At 43.9% G+C, this 25,947-nt stretch overlaps 1 long non-coding RNA gene across 1 annotated transcript; it reads left to right on the top strand.

Annotated features, from left to right (window-relative positions):
* Positions 1-19,979: 19,979 nt before the first annotated feature.
* Positions 19,980-21,643, top strand: LOC129658005 (uncharacterized). The gene is made up of 2 exons (XR_008717219.1): positions 19,980-20,202; positions 20,856-21,643. It is a non-coding gene; the product is annotated as an uncharacterized LOC129658005 (long non-coding RNA).
* The last annotated feature ends 4,304 nt before the right edge of the window (positions 21,644-25,947 follow it).

A 25,947-nucleotide genomic window follows, 5' to 3' on the forward strand; every position in this document is an offset into this window, starting at 1 on the left:
CCTTGAGTGTGGAGACTTTTTTTCTTAAACTCCTGACATGTGAGTTGAGCTTCAGCGCTTGTTTTAAACAGAGTATGGGAAGTCCCAGCTGCCACCGCTGGCAGCTCACCACTTTACCCCTGCAACAAGCGGAACACCACACTCCTGCCCAGGAAGGCTTTGTGCGCCACGGTCATCACAGCCTTCCCCAGTGCTTCTGGTCATTATCCCTGGGGCAGAGACAAAGCTAAAGTCCACTGATGAGGCCAACTCTCCAACCTGTGGACAAGGAGACTGGAACCCAAGTCAATTCAAAACTGAGTTCCTGCTGTCCCGCTATGAGATTTGAGCTAAATCCAGCTTATTTAGTGAGATACAGTAGCAGGCTGTCTTAATCATGCTTTTCACAAAAGTTTCTTCTCCTGAAATGTCAAACTCATCAACCACACTTACGAAAAATCCCCTCCCTAAACTCTGGAGATGGATTTTGCACTATTCTGCTTCAATAGCCACATCTGAGAGGACCCTCGAGAGCCCAAGCTGTAAGCCTGTTAAGATAGACTGGAGGATGGACGGGGGTGATGGGCCAGGGACCCGGCTGTGTTGTCAGCTGCTGGAGATGGCAACAGCCTGATGCACGCAGCAGGTGGTACATCCCCAGCTGTGCTTTCAAGTTGAATCCTCAGCTGGGGGCCACCTGTGCTGATCTGGGCTACAAGTACGATAGCAGCCAGTCCTCGAGAACTGGGAGAGTAAAATTCACAGAATATCTTGGTACAGTTTAATTAATGAAAAATTTCTGTTTAAGCACTTCAAAAATGTAGTTTTGGTCCCTGACACAGATGTATTTTGATGAACTTACAATCAATAGGCCACCCACAGACTTCTTGTGAACCATTGCAAAACCACTGCCACATTCTTTGGGGGTTTTACACTGTCAGACTGCATTACAAGACTGTACCTTGCTTTCCCAGGAATGTTTTCAAAAGCTTCTCCCGCATCTCAAGGCTCCAGACTCCCAGGAAATTAGTAGAGCCCGGGACAGCATGCAACAGCCACACTGTAGTCATTTTGAAGTAAAAAAACAGCGCTTCTTACTGACCTTTCATCAGAATTAGGCCAACACAGGAGCCTGAGAGCAACTCCAGCTGGTAGTTAACCAATCGGTGTGTCTCGCTGACACTTGGTGATGCCTTGAGGTCAAAGCAGGTTAAAGGTAACCAGCAAGTATCTCCAGCAGCTATTAGTGAAATTCCCCAGGGGATTTGGGAAGTGGAGGGGGGGCGGGGGGAGCGTTCCCAATTCCCATCACTTTTAAATTCCCAATTTCATTATTATTTTTGGTTGTGCTAGGTCTTCACTGCTGGTACAGGCTTTTCTCTAGTCGCAGCAATCCAGGGCCACTCCCCAGCTGCAGCATGCAGGCTTCTCACAGTGGTGAGAGGCCTTCTCTTGTGGAGCACAGGTTCTAGGGCATGAGGGCTTCCGTAGTAGTAGCTCTAGGACTCTAGAGCACAGGCTCAGTAGTTGAGATGCACAGGCCCAGCTGCACTGTGGCATGCGAGATCCTCCTGGACCGATGATCAAACTTATGTCTCCCCCACTGGCAGGGGCCTATCATTGAACCACCAGGGAAGTCCCCTGCACTCTTCTAAATTCTCCTTAAGCATTTGGGAACATTGTACACATTCTGTTTTTTTCATCACTTCTCTAACTAATACATGTCAAAGTAAGTGACCCCCAGAGAAGAGCAGCAGGTGATGCTTCAGGGCACCCCAAGCACCCGAAAGTGATGACACTCTGAGGATGGTATCCCTTCTTTTGCCCCACTGAAATGTTGTTCTGTGATGTGAGAGGAGTGAGGAACCAAGTGTGACTATGAAATTAATTTGCAAGTGGATGTGCTATTTATAACAGGACTTGACCTCTGTGCTCTGATGAGAAGGAATCTCTAACACACGTTTCATTATTAACTTTAACTAGAAAATCAGCCTATTCTTCATCCCTTTCCTATTTCACATTCCTTCCCCACTATTAAAATACAATCATCTACAGTAGAAGCCACCTTTTCCCTCCAAAGAGTATCCTCAGCCAAAATCATGAGCACAGCAACCATGAGCAAGTTGTTGGTCAAGATCTCAGGACACAAATGACATCATCAGGAATGTCAATAATTCAGGTTCGGTCAATAATTGTCCCTGTGGATGCGATCCTTTCAGAGAGAGCAAATCTCATGAGAATGAAGAATCAGCAAGGATGGCCTTGCTGCTGGTAACTCAAGAAGCCTTCAAAGTTCCAAGAAAGGACAACACTGGGAGGCCTCCAACTTGCTGGGCCCTTGGAGAAGTGCCTGGGCTTGCTGCTACATGTCATCTGACTCAGCCTTTTCTCATGCTGTTTTGCTTCTTGTGGCTGCTTAACCCCAAAGAACGCAGGGAGGGTCCATAGTGAAAGTGTCTGGAGTTCCTCCCAGAGGCACTGTTGAAACCAAATATTTTTTTTTCCTTTGCTCCAGGGGATCATTTTAGGTTTTGTTTTGCGCAACTAGTTTTCAGACTTGAACATTAGCCAGTTTGGGTCAGCTCCCAAGAGTCTATTCAGGTGAGGAATGAGGGCTTAACCGAGGTTCCTTGGGGCATATAAAGCAGAAACCAGCCTGGGACATCCCAGTTTTCCTATTACTCTATTATTACTATCTGATCCAGAGTCACTTCTGAGTTTAAAAGGTAGATCACAGTCATTCCTAATATGAGTTCTACCTTGTTTGAGATCTTCCCTGGTGGCTCAGTGGTAAGGAATCTGCAATGCAGGAGCTACAGGAGACGTGGGTTCGATCCTTGGGTCGGAAAGATTCCCTGGAGGAGGGCATGACAACCTATTCGAGTATGCTTGCCTGGAGAATCCCATGGACAGAGGAACCTGGCAGGCTACAGTCTATGGGGTCTCAAAGAGTCAGACATGACTGAAGCGACTTAGCACACATACAGCTTATTCCGGCATGTTTTATTAAGATACTGGGCTTTTTTTCTGGAGACCTTGAAAAATGCTGGCTTTTTATTCTTCACTCAAGTGTTAGTCACTCAGTTCAGTTTAGTCACTCAGTTCAGTTCAGTCACTCAGTCATGTCCAACTCTTTGTTACCCCATGAACCGCAGCACACCAGGCCTCCCTGTCCATCACCAACTCCCGGAGTTTACCCAAACTCCTGTTCATTGAGTTGGTGATGCCATCCAACCATCTCATCCTCCGCTGTCCCCTTCTCCTTCTGCCCTCAATCTTTCTCACCATCAGGGTCTTTTCAAATGAGTCAGCTCTTTGCATCAGGTGGCCAAAGTATTGGAGTTGCAGCTTCAACATCAGTCCTTCCAATGAACACTCAGGATTGATCTCCTTTAGGATGGACTGGTTGGCTCTCCTTGCAGTCCAAGGGACTCTCAAAAGTCTTCTCCAACACCACACTCAGTCATGTCCAACTCTTTGTGACCCCATGGACTATAGCCTGCCAGGCTCCTCTGTCCATGGAATTCTCCAGGCAAGAATACTGGAGTGGGTTGCCATGCCCTTCTCCAGGGGATCTTCCTGACCCAGGGATCAAACATGGGTTATCTGAGTTACAGGCAGATTCTTTACCATCTGAGCCACCAGGGAAGCTTTTTATTCTTAACATGATTCCAAACTTTCCCCTTTAATTTTCCATGATATTATTGGCTTTATTCTGTTGGACTGGAATTATTTTCCTTTCTTGGAACAAAATGAGTTTTATTCACCTTACTGCTGGGAGGAAAAAGGAAGAACTTCAGCCATAAATAACTTTTCCATCTCCAGCAAGATATGGCCAGGCGAATCAAACATGAAGGGGCCTTTCTACACAGAAACAGGTTATTGGGGACCGGGTATTCATTACTGCCTGAACTCTGAGACTAAGCTTAGAACAAAATGATAAAGGCCATTTTAGTATCAGGGACACATGAACAGTGTTCCAGTTTATTCTTATTTGTAAATTAAACTCCACTTTTCTTAAGGGAGCTCATTCAGGCACTAACTCAGTCATGGTTTCTCAAAGTACAGTCAGCATCCTCATCAGAATAAGGGGTACTTGATAAAAAGGCCAGTTACTGGGACACAACCAAGTAGCTGGGAACCTGCATGTGAACAAGTTCCCCAGTTTATTCTAAGGTATTCTCACATCCAAGAGCCTCTTACACCCGTCGTTTAGGATCACAATTAGATTAGCATAAATACATGTCATAAAAATCCCAGAAGTTCAAAGCCCTGTCACATTTACTCTCATGAATTACATTATTATGAGTTAATATTGTCCCTGTGATTATATCATCCCCAGGATTGTGATGTAGGGTTTTTTTCCCCCTATGCACTCTCCCCTCAATTTGTTTCCTAAGAGCTTCCCAAGAGGCTCAGTGGTAAAGAATCCGCCTGCCAATGCAGGAGATGCTGGTTTGATCCCAGGGTCAGGAAGGTCCCCTAGAGTAGTGAAAGGTTGTTGTTGAATCACACGAATACACCAGGATTCTTGGCCCCCAGAGGAGAAGAAATCAATCTGGGGCCAGAGGCTTGATCGCTCAGAGCTTTTGTGTAATAAAGTTTTATTAAAGTATAAAGGAGATAGAGAAAGCTTCTGACATAGGCATCAGAAGGGGGCAGAAAGAGTACCTACTTGCTAGTGTTAACAATGAAGTTATATACTCTCCAGTGAATACAAAGAATATCTGGAGGTTGTAAAGACCTCATCAGACCTACTCCCATAATTTACATTTTAAGATAACAGAATTAGCCAGAAGGTTTAATCCAAAGACTGTCCTCAGGCAGGATACATTATTGTTATATAATCCTAAGGAATGTAGAGAAAGAAAAAAAGTTTGTCCTTTCTTCCTCCTTGAGAATTCCAGACCCATCTATCCTTGGGGACCCCTAGACTCCCTATCAACCTGCCTAGGAACTGACTCTCTCAGTAGGAAATGGCAACCCACTCCAGTATTCTTGCCAGGGAAATCCAATGCACAGAGGAGCCGGGTGGGCTACAGTCCATAGGGTCACAAAGAGTCGGACACGCCTAAGCGCACACACACATGCAAGTTCTTATTCAGGCTCAAGTGCACTAATTATTTTTCCCCTGAAGGAATCAGCTCATCACACAATGTCACTAATCTGAAGTGCCGTCATGATGCCTGTGCGTGCATGCTCAGTCACTTCGGTCATGTCTCTTGGCAGCAATGGACTATAGCCTGCCAGGCTCCTCTGTCTATGGGATTTTCCAGGCAAGGATACTGGAATGGGTTGCCATGCCCTCCTCCAGGGGATCATCCCGACCCAAGGATTGAACCCAGGCCTCCTGCATTGCAAGCAGATTGTACCATCTGAGCCATTGTCCCAAGCACCTATATGATACCTGTGCTAACCTGAAATTACGACTACCATTTCGCTGGGGACCACACTCAGATCTCTATTGCTTTACCACTAGTTTCATACTATCTATGAGTTAGAATTTCTCTTGACTTGAATCTGACAGTCAAGCTAATGAAACAAAACTATGTTCATTTCCTTTGAGAAGTAAAAGATGCCATCACCCGATTTCAAAAGCCTAAAGTCAAAAGTAGGTAAGAAAAAGTTGTGAATGGAGAAACCAGTTCCCTTATCCCTATGTCATTCTAAAAATTATTCTCAAATCTTCTGTGCATAGAAAAGTAGCTGCATTTTTCTAAAACCTCAGTATTGCTATTACTTTGACCCATGAAAGTTTAAGAAATTACTGAATTCTGATAAACAAGTGTCTATTGAATATAACAAAATTCTGTAAAATACCTTTGAGCTAAGGAGGAGTAACCAAGGAAAGATAAACTTGGAAAGCCCCGCCACCTCCCTCACAAAGGCTGGGATTCAGAGCTCCTTGGAGAACTCAGTCCACTGATACCAGAGAAGTTTGCTGGTTTTCCCAGAACAGAGGTCAGTCTGCAGTCCCTGGGCAGGCAGGAGGCAACCCACAGCATAGCTTTGCACAGGGAGTGGGGGTCTACAGAGTGGGGGGTGGCCGCTCAGTGGCCTGTGAGTCAGGTTATGTGCACAGGGTCTGGGGCTGGGTGCTGGCAGAATGCCTGTGGGACGTGGATGCAAGCAGAAATCCTTCAGGGTGTGTAGTTTCTAGTCCACAGAGCTGAGACTGAGGCGACCCCTGGATGGAGCCGAACTCCTCGCCACGCCTGCACCAGGCTGCAGCCCAGACAGCAGGGTAGTCCTCGCCTGCCCTCTAGCGCCCTCTACTGAGAAAGCTCAGCATCACACCACTGTGAAGGTGATTAAAGTGACCGCCCACTGACGCAGAGCGAAGGGTGACTGTGAAGCTAAGAGGCGATAAACTGGTAACTGGTACAGATTTATTCTTCTAGATCATTGCCCTAACATTATCTTCTGGTATCATATAGAATTTTGTAGTTGTTGTTTCTGTAAGAACGATTCTTCTGATGATAAAAAAACATCAATGGACAATTCCTATCTTTTGAAGAAGGTATCAAAAGGAAAGCAGTTTCTCACTTTACTTTAAATGTGTGACACACATTCATATTCCTCAAAACATCTAAAGTGATAGAATGAGGCCTGTTTAAGAGCATGTGGAAGTTCTGTCATGAAGACCGCACTGTGGATCAAGTTTAGAAGATCTCTAAAATCCTCACATTGCACGGAGACTGCGCTGTGCACGTATTGGTTCCTGGAGAACTAGTTTACGTTTTGGGCACCTCCCCAGCGGCTCAGCTGGTAAAGAACCCACGTGCCAATGCAGAAGACACGAGACGTGGGTTCGCTCCCGGGGTCGGAAGATCCCCTGGAGGAGGAAATGGCAACCCACTCCAGTATTCTTGCCTGGAGAATCCCATGGACAGAGGAGCCTGGCGGGCTACAGTCCACGGGGTCATAAAGAGTCAGACATGGCTGAACATGCATGCGCAGAAGTTCTGTGCCTGTCTGCCTCTGTCTCTGCCTCCGCACACCTCTGTGAGTCTCTCCATCTCCGGATGTGTCTCCACATGGATACCTTTCTTTCTCTGTGTGTATTTGTCTACCTCACTCTACAGTCGTCAGCTCTCTGCGCTTTCATTTCCCAAATGAGTCCAATTTTCTTTTGGGGGGGGGCGGGGCGGAGGGTAACTTAGGATAGTGTGAATGAGTAAAGAGCTAGAAGGGAAGATGACCTGAGTGTAAAGTTAAGGATGAGTTTCTTTTTTCCAGTTTAGGAAAAAATTTTCACTGCATTCAAGCGCACACAAAAAGAGAGAGACAGGTACAGGATGACTTTCCAAATCTGTAATATGCATAAGAGTGGGTGAGAGCTGTGTCCCTTCTCTAATGAGAACAGAATATAGGAATTTGCTTTATTTTTCAGGCACTGAGGGGATAGGAAGGAACAACCCAACAAAGAGGACTCATAGGCACTGAACTGAGAACTTAAGAACATTCATCTTCTTCCCTGACAATTAAAACAATAAAATATAGGTCTACCTGGTATGATATGATTTGGAAGCAGTTTATTAAAAGGCAAGAAGATGGTCTGACATCCCTTCCAGGGTTAGGATTCTGTGCAGGTAGGTGGGCAGAAGGTAAATTTCAGCTTAGGATGTAAATAGACATTTCCCAAATTTACTCAAAAAGCTTAATGATGACTTCAATAATCAGCTCAGTTTATTAGGTTGGTGCAAAAGTAACTGTGGTTTCACATTGTTGAAATTTGCCATTTGATATTGGAATACATTCTTAAGTGTGATTATGTTATACATCATTTTAATGTATATTTCTCACTACATTTTTTTTATTAATGACTTACTACTTGCTGTTTATTTTATATATATTTTAGACTATGGAAATGTATGGATGTGAGAGTACTCATGTACAGATGTGAGAGCTGGACCATAAAGAAGGTTGAGATCTGAAGAACTGATGCTTTCAAACTGTGGTGTTGGAGAAGACTCTTGAGAGACCCTCAGACTACAAGGAGATCAAATCAGTCAATCCTAAAGGAAAAACCTTGAATAATCATTGGAAGCACTGATGCTGAAGCTCCATCACTCTGGCCACCTGATGCAAAGAGCCGAGTCACTGGAAAAGACCTCGATGCTGGGAAAGATTGAGGGCAGGAGAAGTGAGTGACAGAGGATGAGATGGTTGGATAGCATCACCAACTCAATGCACATGAGTTTGAGCAAACTCCAGGAGGTGGTGAAAGACAGGGAAGCCTGGTGTGCTGCAGTGCATGGGGTCATAAAGAATCAGACACAACTGAGCGACTGAAAAACAAAAATGGAAATATTAGACAAAAAGCAAATTCAAGCCATTTTCTTATTCGAGTTAAAATGGGTCTTAAAGCAGTGGAAACCACTTGCAACATCACCAAAGCATTTGGCCCGGAACTGCTAACAAATGTACAGTGCAGTAAGAAGTTTTGCAGAGGAGACGAGAGCCTTGAAAATGAGAAGCACAGCGGCTGGCCATCTGAAGTTGACAATGACCAACTGAGAGCCGTCATCAAAGCTGATCCTCTTACAACTATAAGAGAAGTTGCCGAAGAACTCAATGTCAACCGTTCTATGGTTGTTCGGCATTTGAAGCAAACGGGAAAGGTGAAAAAGCTTGATAAGTGGGTGCCTCTTGAGCTGACTGCAAATCAAAAAAATCATTATTTTTCAGTGTCATCTTCTCTTATTCTATGCAACAACAAGGAACCATTTCTCAATCAGATTGTGACGAGTGACAAAAAGTGGATTTTATACTGCAGCCGGTGATGACCAGCTCAGAGATTGCACTGAGAAGGAGCCCCAAAGCCCTTCCCAAAGCCAAACTTGCACCAAAAAATGGTCATGGTCACTGTTTGGTGGTCTGCTGCCAATCTGATCCACTATGTCTTTCTGAATCCCAATGAAACCATTACATCTGAGAAGTATGCTCAGCAAAGTGATGAGATGCACCAAAAACTACATCTGCAGCCAGCTTCGGTCAATTGAAAGGGTCCAATTATCCTCCATGACAATGCCTGACCTCACATCACACAACCAACGCTTCAAAAGTTGAACGAATTGGGCTACGAAGTTTTGCCTCATCAGCCATATTCACCTGACTTCTTGCCAACCAACCATCACTTCTTCAAGCATCTTGACAACTTTTTGCAGGGAAAACACTTCCACAACCAGCAGGAAGCAGAAAATGCTTTCCAAGAGCTCATCAAATCCCGAAGCACAGATTTTTATGCTACAAGAATAAACCAACTTATTTCTCATTGGCAAAAATGTGTTGATTGTAATGGTTCCTATTTTGCTTAATAAAGATGTATTTGAGCCTAAGTATAATGATTTAAAATTCGGTCTGAAACCACAATTACATTTACACCAACATAATAATACTATATCACTAGACATGTTTTGATATTATTGTTTAATACTCTGAGGAAACTCTCCTCAAATTAAGGAATAATGACTTTAATTCATGTTTGAAACCCTGAATAGAAACGTATTCTTTACCGTAAGGATGCAGATCCTTCACATCTTCAATTTTTTTCCTGACCTTTTCTACAAATCTTACCAAAGACTTCTTGATTTTTGAACAGTAAAACATGAAGGTGATATATTAACAGGGTTGAACAACAAATTGTAAGGCCTTCTTGAAAATGTCAGTTAAAAGCTAACTAAAAAATAATGTGCTTAGGAATAAGTAACTAAGGAAATAATTTCAAGATGTGGTTAAATAATGTGCCTCCACAGGTAGCCAAGAGAAAAGCATCTTTGAGAAGTACAGCAGGAAGCGTGCATGTGTGCCATTATTCTGGATACGTGCTTTGACGTGGCTGAGAAGGTCTATAATGTGCCTGCCAACAAAGGCAGAACCACAGCTCTTCGGATCAAATTGATCAGAAATCAGTGGGAGGGGAACTTCCCTGGTGGCCCAGTGGCTGACTCCCCGCTCCCATTGCAGGGGGCCCAGGTTCGATCCCTGGTCAGGGAACTAGATCCCACATGCCGCAACTAAAGATCCTGCATGTTGCAGCGAAGATCCCAGATCCCCCACAACTAAGACCTGGCATGGCAAAATCAATACATATTTTTTAAAAATCATTGGGAGGTAGCTAACAAAAGGACTTCTGTCCATCATGCACAAATACAAACATGCATATCAGATGAATACAAATCAGCAATAAAAAGATGACCCAGTTTAAAGAGCTTAGCAAAAGGGAGTTTGGGGGAGAATGGATACATTATACATACGGCTGAGTCCCTTTGCTGTCTACCTGAAACTATCACAACATTGTTAATTGGCTATACCCCAATATAAAATTAAAAGTTTGGCAGTGTTTCCCTGGTGGCTTGGTGGTAAAGAATCCGCCTGCCAACGCAGGAGACACAGATTAGAGCCCTGGTCCAGGAGTATCCCATATGCCACAGAGCAACTAAGCCCGTGCACCACAACTGTTGAGCCAGGACTCTCGAGAGCCCAGGAGCCACAACTACTGAAGCCCACATGCCCTAGAGCCTGTGCTCCACAACAGAGAGGCCACCTCAGTGAGAAGCCCACACACTGCAACTAGAGAAAGCCTGAGTGCAGCAAAGAAGATCCAAAATAGCAAAAGTAACTAAATAAAATAAATCTCAAAAAAAAGTGGCAAAAGAAGTAATGAGACATTTCACAAAAGAAGATATATGAATGATCAATAAGCACACAGAAAGGTGATGGACATCTACAAATTCTCAGTGAAACAGACATTTAAAACACAATGAGATTCCATTGCCCACTCACCAAAATGACTAAGATCAGGTTAGTGTGTGGGGCAAATGGAGTTCTTACACATTCTTTTCCTACTTTAGAGAACTGTTTAGTAGTTCTTTACAAAAAAAATATATATATGCATTTACCCCATGATCTAGCAGTCCTACTTTTAGGTAGTTACTCTAGAGAAATTAAAGTATATCTTCACAAAAAAGATGTTTGTAGCAGCTTGAATCACAATATCAAAAAACTGAAAACAATTCAAACCTCCATCAACAGGTACAGATAACCAAACTGCAGTATATTAATACGATAGAATATTACCAATCCATCAAAGAATATTGATACATGTTACCATATGGATGAAAACATTATGTTAAGCAAAAGAAATTACACGTATGATTCCATTCATATCAAATTCAGGCAAAACTATTAAGAATGGGCACAACTAATCTGTAATGGTAGAAATGATAAAATGATTGCCTGGGGATGAACAGAAGTTGATGTATTCAAGCTGAACAAAAGAGAACCTTCAAGATGACAGATATATTCCGTATACTGCTTTGAGTTGTGGTTATACAGGTATATGGAATTGTCAAAATTCTTCCAACTAAACATCTAAGATCTATGCATAATACTGATTGTTAATTATACCTCAGTTTAAAAAACAGTGATGAGGAAAAGTGAGAAATTATGGCAAATTAGTTATTTTATACTAATCAAATAGGTAACTGAGCTTCCTTGGTGGCTCAGTGGTAAAGAATCCTCCTGCCAATGCAGCAGATGTGGGTTCGATCCCTGGTCTGGGAAGATACCCTGGAGGAGGAAATGGCAAACCACTCCAGTATTCTTGCCTGGGAAATCCCTTGGACAGAGGAGCCTGGCGGGCTATAGTCAGTCCGTGGGGTCACAAAGAGTCTGACACAATAGCGAATGACAACAAAATAGGTAACTGGTTTTTATCCTTCATACAATTATTGGAAATCATAATGATGGAAACTCCCAGGGGTTATTTTTTATTATGGCTAGGGTGTAGCTCAAGCTGCTATAACAAATAGATTTAAAAAAAATAGAGTCCAGTTCAAAACAGCCATGTAGGAGTCTCCCTGATTTACCTCCTCCCTCTGAATCTATAGCTATGCATAGAACAATTCCCAAACTAGCTGAGCAACTCTTATACACACACACACATTGAAACAGGTTAGAGAGGTTGAAACACCATCTCACCAAACTCCACCCTGGGTGTAGTTGACAACAACTAGGGGTGGGGGACTCCTAACTCCTAGCTTCTCCATGAAGAGTAAAGGGTTTGTATTACACACCTTGTGCCCCAACTTTTAAGACTTCCACTTAAGAAATGGCCCCTCAAAGTACCTACCTCTGAAAGCCAGGGCTTCCTGTCCCTAAGACTTATAAGGCTATAGTGAAGGAAGAAGAGTGTTTAAAGCGCTTGCACAGACTCACTAGCTATCTGACCCAGGACACAGCACAGAGACAGCAGACAGAAAAGCCCCATCTTTCTGTGAAAGAGGCCTATTTGCAGATCTTAAAAGCTGTAGCTTGAGGGTCAGGCTTCTAATCCAACATATGTGGGGGCCTACCGCAATCATCTCCAGAGACCAGTGGGAACCATTCCAGGCTCTTCCTCTACCCTGCCCCAGGCTGCCAGTATCTCCATAAAAAGGATGTTGTACACACACCTGGCATCCTGGCTTTCATGGCAGCTGCCCAGAGGACACATCCCACGCTGGCTCTGGTGGCCAGCAGGGTGTCTGTTCATGGGCTCAACAGGACGGTAGTAAACAAGAAACAGTTTTTAACAGCTATCACCCTCGGGCTCAGTGCAAAGGGAAGAGACAGAAATGCCCATCTCCTAGTCTTCCCTGAAAGAGGGACTTTACATACCTTAAAACAAGATGAAAAGACAGCCCTCAGAATGGGAGAAAATAATTGTAAACGAAAAAACTGACAAAGGATTAACCTCCAAAATATATAAGCAGCTCATACAGTGCAATATCAGAAAAACAAACAGCCCAATCAAAAAAATAGGCAGAAGACCTAAACAGACGTTTCTCCAAAGACACACGGATGGCCAATAAACACATGAAAAGATGCTCAACATTACTAGTTACTAGAGAAATGCAAATCAGAACCACAGTGAGGTATCACCTCACATCAGTCAGAATGGCCATCATCAAAAAATCCACAAGCAATAAATGTTGGAGACGGTATGGAGAAAAGGGAACCCTCCTACACTATTGATGTGAATGTAAACTGATACAGACATTATGGAGAACAGTATGGAGAGCCCTTAAAAAACGAGGAATAAATCTACCATATGACCCAACCATCCCGCCACTGGGCATACACTCTGAGAAAGCCACAATTCTAAAAGACACACATACCCTGATGTTCACTGCAGCACTATTTACAATAGCCAGGACATGGAAGCAACCTAGATGTCCATTTACAGATGAATGGATAAAAATGATGCGGTATACACACACACACACACACACACACATAATGGAATAATCCTCAGTCATTTGAATCAGTTCTAGTGAGGTGGATGTGGAGAAGGCAGTGGCACCCCACTCCAGTACTCTTGCCTGGAAAATCCCATGGACGGAGGAGCCTGGTGGGCTGCAGGCTCCACCGCTAAGAGTTGGACATGACTGAGCAACTTCACTTTCACTTTTCACTTTCATGCACTGGAGAAGGCAATGGCAACCCACTCCAGTGTTCTTGCCTGGAGAATCCCAGGGATGGGGGAGCCTGGTGGGCTGCCGTCTGTGGGGTCGCACAGAGTCGAACACGACTGAAGCGACTTAGCAGCAGCAGCAGCAGAGGTGGATGAACCTAGAGCCTGTTATACAGAGTGAAGTCAGTCAGAAAGAGGAAAACAAATATTATATATTAAGGCATTTATACAGACTTGAGAAAAATGGTATTGATGAACCTATTTGCAGGGAAGGAATGGAGACGCAGATGTAGAGAATGGACTTACGGACACAGAGAGGGAGGGAGAGGATGGGACGAATGGAGAAAGTAGCATCGTCGTATATACACAATCACGTGTAAAATGGATAACCGGTGAGAAGTTACCGGGTAACACAGAGAGCCCAGCCTGACACTCTGTGATGTCCTAGAGGGGTGGGAGGGAGGCCCAAGAGGGAGGAAATATACATATTATGACTGATTTGCGTTGTGGTATGGCAGAAACTAACGCAAATTGGTAAAGCAATCCTCTAATTACAAACAGGATATAGGGATCTTAAACATTCTCGTTTACTTTTTTTTTATCATAGTGATACTGCTTATCAGAAGAAACCATATGTCATTTCTAAAAATGTGGAGTCTAGGAAACACAGTCTTCTGTGTGACCAGAATGAAATAAGAACTGTAGAATGTGAAACAAAAATTTTTAATGAGGTAGATTAATGGATTTAGAGAAACAGATGAATGGACAGAGTATGAAAAGCAAGTATATGTTAATATTAATGGTAAAATCTAGTTGATGAGTAAGGGATCATTATAAAAGTCTTTCAACTTTGCTGTGTGTTTGGAAAACCTCTATAATAAATGTTTGGGGCAAACTCAGTGAATATACTCTTAAGACTGGTGCATTTTATTGTATTCAAATTTTACATCAAAAGAAAAAATAAATACTGAATTCTGGTTGATAATAGGTATGTTGAAGGATATAGGGGATGTCTGCAATTTTCTTTGAAACTGTCAAAAACTAAAATAGACAAATGGATGGGTGGAGAGAGATAGCATGGATAGATTAGTGATTAAACAAAAAGAGTAAAATGTTAGTGGTAGAATCTGGGTCTATATCTGTTCATTGTAAAATTCTTCTTGTTTTATGTTTAAAGTGTTTTGAAATAAATTGTCATGGGGGCAGGGGTGGGGGAACTCAGTGAGGGCAAAAGTCCTGTATTACTAAAACTTAATTTAAAAATGGATACTGGAGACAATTAACAGCATTCCTCAGTGGTTAATGTTTACTTGCTAACTGAGGTGGCCTAGTCCCTTCCATCCCACCTTTCCTGGGAATTATATTCCACTCTTAGAGAGTCACTCCTTTGACTTAAATTTGACCCTTATTGAAATTCAAATAGTTTGATTGTTCCTTTTTGTCTCCTTTGGCTTTGTTTCCTTCACTCCCCCTACCCCTAAGTCCCATCCAACTCTTTGCAACCCCATGGACTGTACCCACCAGACTCCCCTGTCCATGGAATTCTCTAGGCTAGAATATGGAGTGGGTAGCCATTCCCTTTTCCAGGAGATCTTCCTGAGCCAGGGATTGAACTCAGGTCCCCAACACTGCAGGCAGATTCTTTACCATCTGAGCCGCCAGGGAAGCCCCCCTATCCCTAAAGCTCAGTGTTATTCTGTTTTTTCCTAAATGACTGAATTTATTTCATGACACTCACTACCGACATGTAGTTGGCTCCCAAACCCAGCACTGACCTCAGTCTTAAAGCTCCATCTGCACTTGCCCAGCTGATTCACATCTAGATACTGAGCTTATACCACTGGCCCCTCAAAGCAAGGCTTTTCAAACCAAAACTACCTTCCTTTCTAAACCCATTTCACTTCCTGTCTCTGTTTCTATTATTAACACTGCCTTTCTTCCCAGGGCACAGATTTACCTCATTCTCTCATTCATTCATTTATTCAGCAAATAGTTTTTTTAAAGTTGACTTTGAAATGCTTTTGCTAGGTGTTGAACAAGACAGACATGATCCCTGCTCTTATGAGACTTGTAGTTTATTACCGTCTAGTTAGTTATCCCTTCTCTCGTCTTCCAAGTTTAATGAATAGATGAGTAATATTCATTTTTATCTTGATGACTTCTAGGCCCACTCCCTTCCCCCAGCATCACCCTGAGCTATGCCAAGGTTCCAGGGAACTTAAGCAAAGGCCCCAGAGGGAGGGGAGAACACCATCAATTAACTGTTACCCAAGATACCACTGGGACTCCATGCATCAGTCCTGTTTGCAGGGCCCCTTCCGGCCCAGTGCTTGATGCACCCACGCCCTGCTTAGGATATTCAGTTCTTTCCTGAAGCAGCCCCTGTTCCCAGTTTATACATCCCAGTTTACCTGGGCCAGGCCAGTTTTGATTCATGCTTATTGTGAAAGTGAAAGTTTGCTCAATCGTGTCTGACTCTTTGCGAGCCCATGGACGGTAGCCCACCAGGCTCCTCTGTCCATGGGATTCTGCAGGCAAGAATACTGGAGTGGGTGGCTTCTCCCTTCTCAAGGGGATCTTCCCAACCCAAGGATCAAACCTGGGTCTTCTGCATTGCAGGCAGACTCTTTACAGCCTGAGCCACCAAGGAAGCCTTATGCTTACCGCCCTGGTATAATTATTGATAGTACCCCTATCACTGTCAAATGTGTACTAATTGGATCAATAAATTAGAAGCAGGTGGTTACTTTCTCCTAAACCAATCATTTCTAATCTGAGCACTTAACTACTTCTTAGCATGAACCAGCAGGCCAGCAGAGCCACTCTGTTTCTTGAATCTCTTTCTATTAATAATCCGAGGGATTAGGAAGTAATACTCCTTCTCTGCTCTTTTAGGGGTGAATTTCTGTTCTAGAGCATTTCCTTCTCCTAAGTCTGGACTTTTTGACATAAAAGCCAAAACAAGGAACTTCCTGGTGGTCCAGTGGTTACAAATCTGCCTGCCAATGCTGAGGGGCACAGGTTCGATCCCTGGTCTGGGAACTAAGATCCCACATGCCGTGGGGGAACTAAGCCCAAGCCACAACTGTGGAAGCCTGTGAGCCTTGAGCCCATGCTCCACAGTCCACAACAAGAGAAGCTCCTGCAATGAGAAACCTGAACACCGCAACTAGAGAGTAGCCCCCCTCTTGCCACAATTAGAGAAGGCAGCAATGAAGACCCAGCACAACCAAAAAAAAAAAAAATTAAAAGCCAAAAAGAGCTACAGCCTCCTCCTACTTTTCGCATTCAGCCATATCCACTGCTTGGGACGAGGGCAGGCAGGAAGGGAGAGCATGCTGCTGCTGCCACTAAGTCACTTCAGTCATGTCCGACTCTGTGCAACCCCACAGATGGAAGCCCACCAGGCTCCCCTGTCCCTGGGATTCTCCAGGCAAGAACACCGGAATGGGTTGCCATTTCCTTCTCCAATGCATGAAAGTGAAAAGTGAAAGTGAAGTCGCTCAGTCGTGTCCGACTGTTCGCCCCCATGGACTGCAGCCTACCAGGCTCCTCCGTCCATGGGATTTTCCAGGCAAGAGTACTGGAGTGGGGTGCCATTGCCTTCTCTGAGAGAGAGCATAGAGAAAGGTAAAAAACCTGACTTCTGATCTCAAAATATCTTAGCGTTAGAACTCAGTTTTTTGTGTATATGTGCTTTATCTCCTCTGGGCTTCCCTGGTGGCTCAGATGGTAAAGAATCTGCCTGTAATACAGAAGACTGGGATTCGATCCCTGGGTTGGGAATATCCCCTGGAGAAGGGAATGGCTACCGACTCCAGTATTTTTGCTTGAGAAATCCCATGGACACAGGAGTCTGGCAGGCTACAGTCCATGGAGTCACAAAGAGTCTGACACAACTGAGCGATTAACACTTTATCTTCTCTAATGACTAAAAGCTCGTTGGAGACAAAGATCTGTCTTATTTCTTTCCTTACCAGTATTTCTTCCTCCCCTTTCCCATATAGTTATCAAGGCCTTGAAATTTTTCGAACAATCAACAAAAAATAAAGAATTTTGCAGTGAAAACAATATGCTCCCTTCCTGGATTCTACTACTAACATTTTACTATTCTTGTTTTATCACTAATCTACCCATTCCTTCTATCCACCTATCTATCCTGCAGGGTAGACTCATTAAATGCTTGTTGAAAATTAAATGCTATTAGCTATTTGCACCTTAGTATGAATGAATTGAGGAGGGCATGGCAACCCACTCCAGTATTCTTGCCTGGAGAATCCCATGAACAGAAGAGCCTAGCAGGCTACAATTCATAAGAGTAGCAAAGAGTCAGACATGACTGGAGAGACTTAGCACACATGCATGCATGAATGAGTTACAGTTCTGCTTTCACATATGAAAACAGAGTCACACAACATGACTCAGTCGTGTCCGACTCTTTCCGACCCCACGGACTGCAGCATGCCAGGCTTCCCTATCCATCAGCAACTCCCAGAGCTTGCTCAAACTCATGTCCATAGAGTCGGTGATGCCACCCAACCATCTCATCCTCTGTCATCCCCTTCTACAGATCTAGACAAAGGGGAAGAAAACAGTTCAGTATCTAGGAGATTAGAAAAGTCTACTGGGGAAATGTAAATAACTCAGAGTGGGCAAAAACAAACTCCTTTCAGTTCTTATTTGTCCAGCTGAATTTGGCCTCACCTCTTTGTTTCACCCAGAATATCATTCTGTACAAAGATACTAGAACTTAGTTTTCCCCTTTTTATTCACTATACTATAAACTAGAGTCCCTGAGACAGGACATTCTTGGTGATCCAGTGGTTAAGGATCCTATTTCCAACGCAGGGGATGCCTATGCAATCCCTGGTGGGGGAACGAAGATCTCATATGCCTTGGAGCAACTAAGCCCACGCACTACAACTAGAGAGAAGCCCAGGAAACTAAACCCCGATGCAGCCAAAAATAAAATAAATAAATATATATTTTTAAAAGGTACCTGAGCCACCTGCTCCAAAATTCAGTAAGACAGGCAATTGGCCCAACTCTCCTGGAACCAGGAATCCAAAACATAAGGGAGACTTTTAGCGGTCCTACTCTCAACTGCTGGAAGAGCAGAAATGTGAGTATAAAAGCAAAGATCCTTCATCCTAAGAAAAACTCAAGCACTCCCCAATCTCTGAAGGCTTGCCACTCTCCCTGGTAAATCAATTTCTCATTTCAAAATTTATTTCTCATCTAGACTTAAAGCACAGGTTTTGTAGCCAGACAGCCTATATACAAACCCAGGTTCACTATGTGCCCTTGTGCAAGCTACTCCATCACTCCAAGCCTTAGTTTGATCATCTGTAAAATGGGGCTAATATGCAATTATGCTGAGGGTCAGATGACTTCATATATATGTGAATATATATATATATGAACATATATATATAAGGTATGCTGCTAAGTCACTTCAGTTGTGTCTGACTCTGTGTGACACCATAGACAGAAGCCCACCAGGCTTCCCCATCCCTGGGATTCTCCAGGCAAGAACACTGGAGTGGGTTGCCATTTCCTTCTCCAATGCATGAAAGTGAAAAGTGAAAGTGAAGTCGCTCAGTCGTGTCTGACTGTTCGCCCCCATGGACTACAGCCTACCAGGCTCCTCCATCCATGGGATTTTCCAGGCAGGAGTACTGGAGTGGGGTGCCATTGCCTTCTCCGATATAAGGTATATACACACACTAGTATATACACACTATGCATATATACTGTACATATGTAAATTATATATTTCATAGGCATTTAAGTCAGTGGACGCTCCCATTCTAGTTCCCAGCAGTTATTCCAGATGGCAGTAAGACAGCAGTGAGAAAAACACAGTTGTCCCCCTGCCCTCCTCCAGGTGCTTGGCCTTCCTCGATAATCATCTTTAAATAAATAACCCTGGCAACACTGACTTATAGTCCTGTGCACCGACCCCCCTCGGTGAATAGATCTAGAAAGTCTACACTAGCACCCCACTCCTGGCATAATTCTCTTCCCACCGCCCATCTCCTTCCAGGCCTGCGGGCCCCGGGATGCCTGCGAGATCCCACGTTCCTTACCTTTGGATCCTCGCGCCCTAGCGCGGCGCTGGCAGCGGCAGCCCCCGGGCCCTTGGGATAGTCTCCGTGACCGCGACCGCAGGAGCGAGACTGGGGTGGCGGCACTGACCAGGGAGGGAGGCGACCCTGCCCTTCCCTCCGCAGGTCGCAGTCTCCTCCAGTAACCAGTGGTCCTCTCCAGTAGCCCGTGGTCTGCTCCCACCGGGAACCCCTTCCCCTATCTCCTCGGCTACTCTCCGGCATCCGAAGATGAAAAGCCGCTATCAAGGTCCCCAACCTCGTTTTCTTCTTTTAACTAGCCCGCATTTCCTCTGGGCTGCTTGGACGCGGTCGCCAGCGCCGGCTCCATCTAAATCCCTCTAAATCCCTCTGTGATAACCCACCGCAGGTTGGGCACCTCTCCGGGTGTGGGCATTATCTCAAAGGGGAAACAGCTGTGGTTCGTCACGTTTCCTTTTAACAAGGGCCGTCTGTGGTTGGTGGTGCGGCTGTCCTTCGAGGAGGAAGGAACAGAGTAAGGAAACCCCGCGCCGGCCTGCGTGAGGGGTCGCTGGGCGCAGGGAGGATGGAGCCTGGCGGGGACCAGCCACCTCGGCACCGAACCCACAGACTCCACTGGCGGCTCCGGAGAAGGCTGTGAAAACAAAGGGCAGAAAATCTTCCTGGAGACCAAGGGTGCGCCTACGACGGAGACTCCGTCATCTTTCCTTTGGCTTCTAAGTGGGGACGAATATATATATTCACAGGCGAAGAATTTCTACACCCCACCCTAGTTCAACGAGGATAGTGCTGTGTACAGCAACGATTACTCTCTGCTTCTGTGCTTTGGATGACAGTGTACCTCGGTGCACTTTCACAGAGGGTGAAAGAGGCCCAAATTACTTCAGTGAGCGCTCTGAGCCTATTTTTGAAATGAAGACATGCCAAAACAGTTACAAGAATTCGAATGGTGGTGTGTTTTAAAGATCCTTTAATAAACCAATGCTCTTGACATGCATGCACAAATTCAGGGACCCCATGTGGGTACTCATCTGGAGATGATGCCCAAAGGCCGTATGTGAGGCCCTTGATGTCCATGAGGCCAGAAACAAATGGTGTTTCTGCTCCTTGCCCACCCCAAGAGGGGCTCTGTGCCTGCAAAAGCCCAGGAATGGGAGAGGAAGTAGCCTGAGGGAGTGGGTGGGGGATTAAACCTGCGCCAGGGGTGTAGTACGCATGCTCAGTCGCTGTCCGCTCTGTGACCCCATGGACTGTAGCCCACCAGGCTCCTCTGTCCATGGAATTCTCCAGGCAAGAATAGTGAAGTGAGCTTCCATTTCCTTCTCCAGGAGATTTTCCCGACCCAGGGATGGAACTCATGTTTCCTATGTCTCCTGCGTTGGCAGGTGGATTCTTTACCCAAGAGCTAAAGAAACTCTCCTTGAAACCAGGGTCATATGGGGACCCAGACTGAGTATTTCACCTTCTTCGTGCCTCATCACCCATCTGTAAGCTGAAAAATGTTGAAAGAGGGTATAAAGAGAACAAAGATAAAAACAGAGTTCTAAAGAAGAAAGTCACCAGTGAGTGGGAGTGGAAAGCAGGAATGCATTACAGCATGCCCTCTGAAGAGGCTTCCTTCCTGCCCCTTTCTTTCCCTCCCTTCCTTCTCATCTTCCTGAGTTGAAACCAAGAGGCAAAGAACAGCATTCTTCCCAAACAAGTAGTTTAGTTTTTCGTGTTTGGTATTTATTGACATCTTGGAATGCCATGCCTCCTCCACATTTCCATGTGACCTCTCAATGCATAAACAGAAAAAAGCATGCCAAAGATCGCATATACTTTTCAGACAGCAAATCCCAGCGTTGTTTTTCTGCCTATATTGGGGGGATGGGGGAACACCCCCAAGACCATATGTTCATTCACTAACGAGAGCCTTGCCAACTTATAATCAATGAAATTAGTTAGATGGTGCAAGTCAAAAATCGTTTTGAAATATTAAGAGTTAAATCTGTGACACTTTATTTTTAGATTTCTGAGAAATACATTTCTGACTTGCCACTGCTCAGGCTCTCCACACCCGCTACTAGAAAAGAAAGAAAAAGAGGCATTCTCTCCCTTCTAGTCTATTCTCCCGCCCTCCCCACTGTGAATCACGTGTAGAAGAAACCTTCACGGTTACGGTCACACATGTTTGGCTCTCTAACCTTCAGCTGTGTCGGCGGGCGACCCAGTTGCCGGTCATTTAACCTGCCTGGATGGATGAGCTCGTTAGCGAGCCGCCCCAGGGGCTTTTTCTATTGGCGGGTCTCCCAGACGCCAGTCCTCTTCCTCCGTCCAACAGCCTTCACCGGCTGAGATTAACAGGCCCTAGGTGTCCCGCGGAGAGAGTCCTCCCGTATCCAGGAGGAGAACTCGAATGCGCGGTGGGAGCAGTCATTCCGAGCATCCCGCTGACGTTAGTTACACTTTTCACAAAGGCCACCCTTTCTCCCGAACACCACCAGCTCTCCAGATCCCTCCCCGATTCTGGGGAGGGAGGGTGAACCTACCAGCAATTCTTGTTCCTTGCTCTGCCAAGGGGCTGCTTCCCCTCGCGGGTCAGCGCACCTACCAGGAAACCCTGAATTCTTCTCCTTGTTCCCCTGACCGTGAAGCTGAGTATCGCTTCCAGGGATCTGAGAGCTACCAGAGCTGCCTGCCTGGCGTGAGGGGAGAAGGAAGCGACAGGGTTTTTCTCCTAAAACAAGGGAACTCAGGCTCTCCCTGAGCATCCAGCTAGGGCAGGCACCCTGGGAGGTGCTTTCAAAATTTAAAAAAAAAAATGTAATTAATAAGACCCTGGCTTTTTATCTTCCCTGGTTTCTCCTTTCTAAGAAAGGCGCACACACACACACAAATTTAAATTAAAGTCTAGATTTCCTGTTGTGGACCCAGAGACCATGGAACGCCTCCTGTTTCTCCTAGGTCTGGTCTTAGTATGTCCACCCCATCTCTTTATTTTTTTCCATATTGTTTCTCCAACCAAATGTCTTCTGCCTCCTTACCCAAAGGCTTCTTGATCTTTTTTTCCTTTTTTTTGCCACTCCTGGACCTAACTCTAACTTTGGCACTATCTCCACCAGCTTCAGAGAGGAGCCGCTTGTGAAGAAACCCCCTGGGTCAACACTGAATAGAATAGAGCAATATTTTCTGAATTCTTCTAACCACTGGAGTCTTGCAGAGATGAAGAGCACCCCAGGACTCTTCTATTTGTTGAAACTCCCAGAATATTTTTTAAAAATTTATAAATGCCAAATAGCTACAAATTGTAGAATATTTTTAATGTTTACATTAAATTACACATTCACAAAACAAAATAATTGGGTTGCTTTCAGAAGACATCCTCAGCAGCCTAAATGTAAGACTCATTGTGAATTTGTCAAAATCCAGTCAAAACCTTTGATATCCATTTCCCTTCAGAGAAACTTCTAGCCCAATCATCATCACTCTTCTTATCTAGCTTTCAACCAGCCACTAATGAGTTGGAGTAGAAGAGCAAAGGGTATTTGATTCCTTCCAGCTACCAGCACAGCACCCAGGCCAGGGCAGTCTGAGACATCTCTCCCGACACCCCCTCTCCATTCCTACCACACACACACACACACACACACACACACACTTCACTCCTCCCCAAAAGATGCTTAGAGTGGGAAACTGTTGATTCTTGCCTTTAGGTGTTCACCACTGATGACTAGAAAATAGCTGCTAAGGTCATTCTTTTCAAACCAAGGCTGGTTTTCCAATATCACACACTAGGGTATTCTCTCAGAGAAGGCAATGGCACCCCACTCCAGTACTCTTGCCTAGAAAATCCCGTGGATGGAGGAGCCTGGTGGGCTGCAGTCCATGGGGTCGCTAAGAGTCGGACACGACTGAAGTGACTTAGAAGAAGAAGAAGGGTGTTCTCTAATCAACCTAATTGCTTGTAGCCCTTTGTCTATGAATTAATAAAAGTGTTTTAAAACAGGAATCATTTGAAAAAACAGCAGAATGCTGGTAATTATTAGATGATAGACAGTGTGCCAGTTTCTAGTTTTGTGTATATGTGATTTTCTATAACAGAAATAAAATAAAAACAAGTAACTCTTCTTGAATCTTTATTTACTCTCAATATTAGCATTTAGAATAAATTATTTTGAATTTTTTTTTTAAGTTGAGAAACAACTTCTTACTCCATTCTAAAGTGGCTGTGTGTTTTTGTTTGTTTGTTTGTTTGTTTTGGTATAATCTGAAATATAAGGTCTAGTTTATTATTAATTTGTGATTTTTACATTAGAGCTATTATTGTTTTAAAGCATTTGACCTATTGAAAAACTTTTATTAAGACTTATTAAGGTACAAACTTTTGATTATAAAACAAGTGATGGGAAGCGATGTATAGCATGGGGACTACAGTTAATAATATCGTATTGCATATTTGAAATTTGCTAAGAGAGTATATCTTAAAAGTCCTCATCACAAGAAAAAAATTATTTTGTAACTGTGTGGAAACAGACGTTACCTAGACTTATTGTGATTATTTCACCATTAATACAAGTATCAGATTATTATGTGTACGTGCATGTGTCTGACTGCGACCCCATGCCCGCCAGGCTCCTCTGCTCCTAGGGTTTCCCTGGCAAGAATACTGGAGTGGGTTGCCATTTCCTCCGTGGTGGGATCTTCCAGACCCAGGGATCAAGTTTGCCTCTCCTACATCTGCATTGCAGGCAGATTCTTTTACCGTTGAGTCAAAACAAAAACAAAACAAAAACCTATGGAATGGGAGAAAATGTTTTCAAACGATGCCACCAAAAAAAGATTAAGTTCCAAAATATACAAACAGTTCACACAGCTCTATATCAAAAAAACAAACAACCCGATAAAAAAATTGGGCAGAAACTTTAAATACACATTTCTCCAAAGAAGACATACAGATGGCCAACAGTCATACGAAAAGATGCTCCACATCGTTAATTAGTAGAGAAATGCAAATCAAAACTACAAAGAGGTATCACCTTATACTCATCAGAATGGCCATCATCAAGAAGTCTACAAACAAATGCTGGATAGAGTGGAGAAAAGGAACCCTCCTACTCTGTTGGTGGCAATGTAAATTGGTACAGCTACTATGGAGAACAGTATGGAAGTTCCTTAAAAAACTGAAAATAGAATTATCATATGATTCAGCAACCTCACTCCTGGATATATATCTGGAGAAAACTGTAATTTGAAAAGACATATGCAGCCCAATATTCATAGCATCTCTATTTATAATACCCAAGACATGGAAGCAACCTAAATGTCCATCTACAGTTAAATGGATAAAGAAGACATACGTGTGTGTATATATATATATGAATATGCAGTTCAGTTCAGTTCAGTCGCTCAGTCATGTCCGACTCTTTGTGACCCCATGAATCACAGCACACCAGGCCTCCCTGTCCATCACCAACTCATGGAGTTCACTCAGACTCATTACTCAGCTATAAAAAATGAATAATACATTTGCAGCAACATGGATGAACCTGGAGATTATCATACTAGGTGAAGTAAATCAGACGAGAAAGATAAATACCGTATGATATGACTCATATGAATCTAAAAAATGGTACAAATAAATTTATTTACAAAACAGAAATAGACTCAGACATAGAAAACAAACTTATGATTACTAAAGGGGAAGTGGGGAGGGATAAATTAGAACTTGGGATTAATATGTACACACTACTATATATAAAATGGGGCTTCCCTAGTGTCTGGAGCAGAATATAATCAACAAGGACCTCCTGTACAGCACAGGAAGTGAAGTGAAGTGAAGTCACTCAGTCGTGTCCGACTCTTTGCGACCCCATGGACTGTAGCCTACCAGGCTCCTCTGTCCATGGGATTTTCCAGGCAATAGTACTGGAGTGGATTGCCATTTCCTTCTCCAGGGGATCTTCCCGACCCAGGGACGGAACCCGGGTCTCCTGCATTGTAGGCAGACGCTTTACCGTCTGAGCCACCAGGGAAGTCCTATAGCACAGGAAACTATAGTCAATATCTTGTAATAACCTATAAGGGAAAAGAATCTAAAAAAGAATATACATATATATAACTGAATCACTCTGCTGTATGTACACCTGACATTAACATATCATTGTAAATCAACTATCTTGCAATGAAAATTTTTTTAGTTACAAAAAAAAGTTCAAGCTTTAGTAGGTCTAGGATGGGTCCTAGGACTCTGCATTTTTAACAAGAACCTTAGATAATTTTGATGGAGGTGGTCCAGAGAGAAATACTATTCAGAGGATGCCTGATGTAGTTTGGAGGCAAACACGCCTGAGTTTCAGTTTTACTTTGCCTTGTACTAGCTGGCAAATTTGTGACAGGCTACATAATATGTCTGGAGAAGGAAATGGCAACCCATTCCGA

The sequence above is a fragment of the Bubalus kerabau genome, chromosome 7 (assembly GCF_029407905.1).
Source record: "Bubalus kerabau isolate K-KA32 ecotype Philippines breed swamp buffalo chromosome 7, PCC_UOA_SB_1v2, whole genome shotgun sequence".
Classification (NCBI taxonomy): domain Eukaryota; kingdom Metazoa; phylum Chordata; class Mammalia; order Artiodactyla; family Bovidae; genus Bubalus; species Bubalus kerabau.